This window comes from Peromyscus maniculatus, chromosome X, assembly GCF_049852395.1.
Source record: "Peromyscus maniculatus bairdii isolate BWxNUB_F1_BW_parent chromosome X, HU_Pman_BW_mat_3.1, whole genome shotgun sequence".
NCBI classification, from domain to species: domain Eukaryota; kingdom Metazoa; phylum Chordata; class Mammalia; order Rodentia; family Cricetidae; genus Peromyscus; species Peromyscus maniculatus.
In genome coordinates, this window is record NC_134875.1 from 69570077 (window position 1) to 69579763 (window position 9687).

The 9687-nt window shown below is 39.4% G+C and overlaps 1 pseudogene; it reads left to right on the top strand.

Moving 5' to 3' along the window:
* The first annotated feature begins 220 nt into the window (after window positions 1-220).
* Window positions 221-6515, top strand: LOC102925548 (heat shock protein HSP 90-beta-like; annotated as a pseudogene).
* Window positions 6516-9687: the final 3172 nt, after the last annotated feature.

The window sequence follows — 9687 nt, forward strand, 5'->3', positions numbered from 1 at the left end:
GTGTTCTGGAAACGAATTCAGATCCTCTGGGAGAGTAGAACTCATTGTTAACCTCTGTGTTATTTCTCTAGGTAAACAGTTCTTCTTAAATTGCTTCAAACATGTAAATATAGGCTTTCTTGAGCCACTTCTTCATGAGCCAGCTCTCCCATGCAGTATGTAAGTCAGTCCCAGTCTGGCCTCACCCTTCTCTGCACTACTATTTGGGTTTCCTGTCAAGATGCCTAATGAAGTGCACCTTGGAGTGGAAGAGGTAGAAAGCACTCAGCTCATGTATTTTATCATCAATCCTTTCTACTCAAACCAAGAAAATTTCTTTCTGGAGTTGATCTTTACTGTTTCTGATGCCTTGGATAAGATTCACAATGAAAGTCTGAGAGATCCTTCAGAATTCAACAGTGGTAAAGAACTGAATATTGACATCATCCTCAACCCTCAGGAGTGCACCCTGACTTTGTTGGACACAGGCATTGGCATGACCAAGGCTGGTCTCATAAATAACTTGAGAACTATTTCTAAGTCTGGCACAAAAGAATTCATGAAGTCTCTCCAGGATGGTCCAGACATCTCCATGATTGGGCAGTTTGGTATCTGATTCTACTTGGTAAATTCAGTGACAGAGAAAGTGGTTGCTATCACAAATTACACTCATGCTGAGCAGTATGCCTGGGAGTATTCTGCTCATGAACCTTTCAGTTGGTTCAAACCGTTGTGAGATCATTGGCTTGGTTATCAAAGTGATCTTCACCTCAAAGACGACAAGACAGAATACTTAGATGCCACACCAACTCCATTGTCGTCCGTGTGACATGAACAATTATGTCAATAATAGCGGACGGGAGATACATGTCCCACGGGACTAAGCTCCCTGGAGGTCCCTGGCAGAGTGCCCATGTTATGCCTCCTTCTTGAAGGAGACGTGCTTCACAGATCATGAGCTCTCTGGCTATGGGTTCTGTATAACTGCTTTTCTGATAATGTTCTAATTAATCTATAAAACACAGCCAAAATTAATGAATGCTTGGGTTGTGAACTGTGGAGGAAAGGGGAAGCTGGACATGGACCTTATTTAGATATAGCAGAATGAACTATTCCTTAAAGACCTCAAGCCTCAAGCTGCTAGATAATAGAAAGTATAATAGTTCAGGCACTTCTAGGGAATGAACACTCACCCACTAGGAATCCCAACTAAAGTGATTTATGGCAGAAAACATTATCTCATAGGAGGCAGATGGTGGACCCCTCTGTTGAGGAAGTTCAGCATGGAAAACTTAAGGACTACAGCAGAACCCCTTCCCCTTACAGGTGTAAAAGTACAAGTGTCCATATTCCAGCAGGTAAAAAGATTTTATATTAGAAGAGATATATGGTAAAGAACTGAAGAAAGACTTAGGGAGGATCTGCAGCATCCAAATTGGCTAAATGGGTCATGAGAACCAGAAAAGTAAAAATGAATAATAAACTAGCGGGCAGCTGAGATAAAGATGAAGGACACAGCTGCAAGAAGCCTACACAAGTCTAGGAACTGTACTAAGTTTAAAAAACACAGACTGCTCTTTGGGTCATAAAGTTCTTGTGAATGAAGGGATATGTCTAGCACCGATTAGTAACTGTGTGCTTGATGTTTTTTAAAGATGATGCAATTGAATTATTGCCAAGCTCTTGTTTTTCCCTGTATGACTTGATAGTTTTCTTTTCTGTATATAAACTACTGATTTGCAGAGGTAAAATTGCAGCAGATTCAAACCACTTTTGAGTGTGTTTGTTGTCTGTCTGTCAGTCGCCGAATCCTTGCCTTCCTGACTACCCAAGCCCTGATTCTCCTACGGTCGTGGTACTCCCGGTGGGCCAGTCCGTGGCACTTAGAGAAGAGGGTCAAAGAAGTAGTGAAGAAACACTCACAGTTCATAGGCTATCCCTTCACTCTCTATTTGGAGAACAAAAAAGAAAATGAGATCAGTGATGATGAGGTACAGCAAGGAGAGGTGAGAAAGAAAAGAAAGATAAGGATGAAGAGGGGAAGCCTAAGACTGAAGATGTGGGATCTAATGAGGAGTACAACAATGGCAAAGATAACAAAACAAAAACAAAGAAGAAACACATGGATCAGAAAGAGGTGACTAAGACTGGCCTATTTGTACCATAAACCCTGATGACATCACTCAAGAAGAATATGTTGAATTCTAGAAGATCCTCCCCAATGATTGGGAAGACCACTTGGCAGTTAAGCACTACTCTACTGTTAGAATTCAGAGCATTGCTCTTCATTATTTGATGATTTCCCTCTAACCTTTTTGAGAACAAGAACAACATTACATTGTATGTCTGCCATGTGTTTATCACAAACAGCTATGATGAGCTGGTACCTGACTACCTCAGCTTTATTTGTACTTTTATTTTTTTATTTGTTTAGTGTATATGGATGTTTTGTTTGCATGTATATCTATATACTTTATAGTACCTAGTGCCTACAGAAGCTAGAAGAGTGTATCAGATCCCCAGAGACTAGGGTTACTAAGGTAGTGGCCTTGTGGATGCTGGAAACTGAATCTGAATCATGTGGAAGAACAGCAAGAGCTCCTAATGGCTGAGTCATCTCCCTAGCCCAGAAGAACTTTTAACATTGAGATATACTAATATTTAGCCTGTACGTTAGTATCTGACAACACTTAAGCTTGTATTTCAATATTCTGCAGATTAGTGCACTATAAGTTACTCAGTAACTGTTTGACATTGGTCAATTTGTTGAACCTTTTTAAAATATAAAGTTACTAAACTAAGGGTTTATTTATTTATGTATATGGGTGTTTTCTCTGTATGTATGCACACCAGAAAAGGCAACCAGACCCCATGGACTATAGTCATCAGCAGTTATTAGACCCCATGTTGGTGATGGGAATTGAACTCAGGACATTTGGAAGAGCAACCAGAGCTCTTAACTGCTGAGCCATCTATCCAACCTTCATTTAATCTTTTTGACACTATTTTTTACCTAATTTTCTTTACCCCTAAAATGGGAATACAGTGATTGCTAATCCATATAGATTGTATTGAGGAAGATGTAAGTCACTAAGCAACAAAACACAATATATGATCAAAATTTTTCTTGTTAGAAGTGTTATAGCTATAGTTAGTATAGTTTTATATAAATAAAATCATAATATAGGATATATTTCTTTTCTCTTATATAACATTTTAAAATTTATTTATTTATTTTACATCCCAACTCCAGTTTTCCCTCATTTCTCCCTTCCAATTCTCTCCTCCTATGTCTCCTCTGCCACCCAAAACCATGCCTCCTCTGTTTCAGTTCAAAAGTTGGCAGGCCTTTCATGGGTATCAACAAAGCATGTCATATCAAGTTGAGGTAGGACTAAACACCTTCCCTTTTCTTTAAGCTGGGCAAGGCAAACCAGTATGATGAATAGGTTCCCAAGAGCCAGCCAAAGCATTAGAGACAGCAAGACCCAGCAATACCACTTTGGATATATACCCAAAGGATGCTCAATCATACTACAAGAACACTTCCTCAAATATGTTCATAACAGCTTTATTTGTAATAGCCATAACATGGAAACAACATAGATGCTCCTCAACTGAAGAATAGATAAAGAAAATGTGGTACATTTATACACTAGAGTATTACTCAGGTGTTAAAAACAATGACAGCATGAAATTTGAAGGCAAATTGACGAAACTTGAAAAAAAAATCATCCTGAGTCAGATAACCCAGACCCAGAAAAACAAACATGGTATGTAGTCACTGATAAGTGAATAATAACTGTAAAGGATAACTGTGTTACTATTCACAGACTCAAAGAGGCAACATAAAGACAAGTGTTCAAGGGGAGACACATAGATCTCCCTGGAAAAAGGAAATAGAATAAACCTCCAGGGTAGACTCAGGAAGGATGGGGATGGGAAGTTGAATGTTTGGGTTCATGGGTGGGTGGAGGGAGAGTCTACTGAAAGAGATGACTGGAAAGGGGAATGTTTGGGGGGTTAGATAGAAAACTGGTGTAAAGGAATCTCCCAGGAATCTATAAGGATGACCCCATCTAAGACTCCTATCATTAGTGGTTATGTAGCCTGAACTGGCCATCTCCTATGATCAGATTTGTGACTACCTCAATTGTCATCAGAGACTCCTCATCCAGTAACTGATGAAAACAGATACAGAGACCTACAGCCAAACATTATACAGAGCTCAGAAATCCTGCTGAAGAGAGAGAGGAAAGATCATAGGAGCCATAGGAGTCAAGGACATCACAAGATAATCCACAGAAACAACTAACCTAGCTCATAGGAACTCACAGAGTCTGAAGCAACAACCAGGGAGCCTGCATGGGACCAACCTAAGCCCTCTACATATATGTGACAGTTGTTTAGCTAGGGATATTTGTGGGACTCCTAACAATGAGTACCTCAACTTCATCTGTGGTGCTTTTGACTCTAAGGATGTGCCCCTGAATACCTCTGGAGAAATGCTCCAGTGGAGCAAAATCCTGAATGTTACCCCAAAAGCATTGTGAAGGAGTGCCTTGAGCTCTTTTCTGAGTTGGCTGAAAACAAAGAGAATGACTAGAAATTTCCCAAGTCATTCTCCAAGAATCTAAAACTTGGAATCCGTGAAGATTCCACTGTGAGCACCTCTCTGAGCTCTTCAACTATAACACCTCTCAGACTGGAGATGAGATAACTGCCCTGTTTTGATATGTGTCTTTTGTGAAGTCAACACAAAACTCCATCTACTTTATCACTGGTGAGAGCAAAGAGCAGGTGGCCAGCTCTGCCTTTGTTGAGCATGTGCAGAAGCAGGACTGTGAGGTGGTATATATCACTGAACCTATTGATGAGTACTGTGTGCAGCATCTCAAGGAACTTGATGCACAGAGCCTGCCTGGTCTTGCTGATTAAGGAAGCCTGGAGTTACAAAACCTAGGAAAAAAAGAAGATGGAGGAGAGCAAAGCAGAGCTTGAGACTCTCTGCAAGCACATGAGGGGGATCTCCAATAAGAAGGATGAGAATGTGACAATCTCCCATAGGCTTGTGTCTTCACTCTGCTGCATTGTAACAAGCACATATAGCTGAACTGCCAACATGAAGCAGATCATGAAAGCCCAGGAACATGGACTCAACTCTACAATGGGCTACATGATAGCCAAAAAGCAACAAAAGATCAATCCTGACTAATCCATTGTGGAGACCCTATGGCAGAAGGCTGAGGTGGAAAAAATGACAAAACTGTCAAGGACCTTGTGGTGCTGGTGTTTGAAACTGCTCTGATTTCTTCCAGTTTCTCACTTGTGGATTCTCAAACCCACTGCAACCATGTTTATTGCATGATCAAACTAGGCTTCAACATTGATGAAGATGAGGTGACAGCAGAGAATCCCAGTGTTGCTGTTCCTGAGGAGATTCCCCATTCAAGAGAGATGAGGTAATGAGGATGCCTCTTGAATGGAAGAAGTAGAACCCTTGGAAGCCTATGTCCTTTATTATAGTTTCTCTGTGGCTGCCCCTGCAGCCTTTACTGGACCTGACCCACCTAGTACTCTGTTCATGTCTAGAGGGTTTCTTCTATTCTGTCTCTGTGCCTTAAGGCAAGAAAATCTCCCACATAATAGCAGGGATGCATATTGTGTATTGTTGTCTTTTTGTGTTTTATTTTGTTCTGAAATTGAAAGTATGAAAAATTAAAAGTATAAACATAAATAAGCAGTAAAAATAATATAAGCCCCAGATAATTTAAAAAAAATCATAGAATGTGAACTACTCTCCCGTCCTTATCCAGATGAAGCTGGGTCACTGGTTTATCTAAATGAATACTTTGCTGTATTCAAAGATAGGAACACTAAGATGTGCCAGTCTACAAAAACACGTGATTTCACCATGTGATATTTATGACATATGGTTTTGTAAGTGGTCTAAGCTTTCAATGTACCCACTGCTACATCTGAGACTGAAAGAAGTTATTTTTTTCTGGTACCTAACCAGGACAAAACAATATGTAGTTTAGTTTCTTTGCTTAGAAAAGGAAGCAGATTTAATATCATTCCTGTAAAGTCATAAGGTACCACAAGTACTTTGCCAAACATATCCAACCTGTGTAGCTGAAGTCGGTGAAAGCAGCTAAGCTAGCGTCCACACTGGCGTACTGCGCATATGCGGGTGGGCTTTGTGATGTCATTGGCTGCCAGCTAACTTGGCAAATATTTTCAGAAGCACTTGGACAACCAACCGCCGCTTTGGCTTTCCTAACCCTGGTTGTATTGTATGCTTGATTACCAGTAACCAAGAAGTTTCAAGACAAAGCAGAGTGCCTAAAGGCAGTAGAAGTGATCTGTGACTCACGCCTACCGCGGTGGATTTGGCCTGATAGTGTTGGACATCATCAGTTGATCCCATAATGCTTCTTTTTTTCAGGCTGTCGTGTAAGCTGGAAATCAACTTCCCCGCTTTTTATGTCATATCGCTCAATATGCACGTGCAGATTAAGATTGAGCTGCGCTGAATGCTGTCCCCAACGGAAGGAATCACCCCAGGCTCACCAAATCGAAGACCTTAAAACATGACTGGTAGAAAGACCCTGATCATCAGCCTGGCAAGGGTGAAGAGGCCCGGAGGAGATGGACTTAACAAATTATTATGCAGCTTTAAGAAAATAACACCGAAGCGAAGCCTTTGTCCAGCAGAATTGCCTTTGTGGATGACTCAGCCTTCCGTTGAAGAAAAAACAAAGACTATCTGTATGGAATATCGTGATGCTGAGGAGTACCTCGACTTTGGCAGCATTTTAGAGAGAGACTCTCCAAGGAAATGCCACACAAAACTAGACAGCCATGGAGAACAGAGCCTCAATGCAGAGCCCGAGTGTCCAAACGACCAGACCAAACAAAATCTTAAGAAATGGGAAGATTTAAGTATGATCTTATCAGGTGCTTATTTTGATGGGTCAGATACTGAGTTAGGAACGCCTTACCTGCAATTCTGAGCTGTTCACAGCATCCTATGCTTGTCTTAAAGTTCTCTTGAAAAATGAGAAAAGATGTGGGCTCCTTTATTTGTGACCATTTAAAGTTCATGGTGTCAGGGCAAGTAATAATAATAATAATTTATATATATATATATATATATATATATATATATATATGAACTACAGATAATACTGGGATTTCTTGCTGTATTGACCTTTCATATTATTAATCTCTTCTGTTGTAGTTGAGGGACCAGCCAAAGAATAAAAAATGGGTTATTGTAAAACATTCTTAGCCATTCAGTTCCTGCATTGATTTGTATGACTAGACAAATATTCCATTTAATGTTGTGATTTAATCAAACTGATACAAAGGGAAGACATACAAAATGGTTGATGTCATTAACTATAGATACAATATCTCTAACTCAAAAATGTGAAATCCCAAATCCTTCAAATTCTGAAAGATGTTGTACTAAAACATGATATCACAATTCAAACATTTACAACTGACTTCATTTTATAAATCATAGTCATTCTTTAGATATACCTAAACTTTTATTATTTAAATTTATCTTCAAGATGTATGTATAATGTATATAAGAAACATGAAGAAACATTGTCATGAAACTTGGTTCCTATCTCCATGGTATCTCATGATAATGTCTAAAATCCAAACCAAGTTTGATCACAAGCATTCAGATCTGAGTTACTCATCCTGTAATTTCCTATGTTATTTAAAGAAAATTGATTTGTTCCTTTATCTCTGAGTTTCTCTTTGGCATATATCATATAATTTATCAAGATTGTTGTTCTCAAAAATATACAAATGCTGCCCCAATTTAAATACCAAATTAGGAATTACAGTTTAAAAAAAGTAAACACCAGCACAATTTTTCAAATTTATAAGAAAGGTCAGAATATATCCAACTATCTCTATGCTAAGATCATGGCTTAAAATGAATACTTTACATATGCTGCTTATGGGGTCTAGGGACAGCTCAAACAGCATTGAATCTTCTGATTTCCTTAGCATAATTAAAATTTGGCTCTGAACTTGCTATCTTTAATTATAGCACAAGAATACTATGAACAGTTGCCATGATATCATTTATCCTCAAGTGTGATTATCTTGGGCAGCTGCCCTGGGTTACTTGCCACAGGCCTTATTCCCTTCTGGAAATGGCACAACTATATGATTTAAGGACATGTAAAATTGCTTGCAAAGTAAATATAGGGAAAGACAGTGTTGGAACAAGTGCACATTTAGATTCAACAACTGAGAATTTTGCTTCTAAAATTGTAAAGCAAAAACATAACTTATAATTTGTAAAATGGAGGAAGTTCACAGTCCCCCATTTTCTCTTCATGGTATATTCTACAATTCATTCACAAAAACTGTAGATGAACTGAAGTAAACTAAACAAATTGAGTAACACATGAAGTCATAATACAAATCCCAGTGTTGCCGGGGATGGCATATATGATGCCTCACATGTTGCCAGCAGAGATTGGAGGTGAGGGACCTGAGATTGTGGACCATCAACCCTCCATGAATTACCATCTGGATCTTCTGCTTAGCATGTCTCTAGAGGGCCAAGGCAGAAATGCCTATGTGTCCCAAGGTCATGCATGCTTCATGGCATGCACATGTCATGTTTTCCTCCATATAAATACTTCTTGTAATACTAGTCTTTTTCTTCCATCTGATCTTCATGTTCTGTGTTCCTAGATCAATGGTGATTTCTGTAATACAGTAAAGGAGTGAAGCAAATTTCATAGGAAATTATACAAAGATGATCACCCAGGCTGGGGTCAAGGCAGTTATGCTGGTCATGGGAAAGAACCTGCAGCCTAGGAAGCTTTCCAGGCTTGGATAAACTGTACTGAATGTGTGGTCAACTATAGCACATGGTATGATGTGTATCAACACACTGGATTCAAATTGGCCATGATGAATAATTCAGTTTCTGAGGATATTCCAAGGGCATTGTGAAAAACCTGAAACCCTAAGGGGTGTTGGCTGAAGACTGTGAATGGAGTAACAGAGATGGTATGACAAACTAGAAGTGTGGGAATCTAGAACAGGAAGAAAATGGTGGCCTCCACCAAGAATGGGAAATGGCAACTTTAATCCAGATATTTTGATTCCTCCTGAAGGAGTATGGAGACCATGTGGCAGTGGTTAAAATGATTGCTGCAAATTTTACTGGGTTCCTAGATTAAAAAGAGCTGCCAGAAAAAGGTGAACTTCCCTTTATGGAAGCTTTGAAAACTGGATCAGGTCTTCCTTGGAAATGTTGAGATAAGAAGGACAAAAGTTGCTGGCTGGCAGGGGAAATTTCTTGTCTGAGGTCACTGTGGCCCACCAGTCATGGGGCTTGGTGTTTGCAGAGGGTTGAGGAGGAACTTAAGAAGTTGCAGGGGTCTTGAGGTGAGAGCAAGCTGTGTGAGAAGGAAATGACTGTCTGGTACATTGACCACTGTTCTTATTTTTACCTTTTTTTTTTTAAATTGCTTGTTGCTAGCCTCTGGGTTAAGTGCTCAGAAGATTGTATAATCATTAATGATAAAAATAGATTATGCTTGCTTTGGTGTTCAGTCTGGGATAGTTCCTGTGTTTAGTTGAAGATGATGAAGAATATATTGGTGATTTTCTAAGAATAATCTTTGGAATCATGAGAATATTCTGTATTGGGTTATTTCTCCT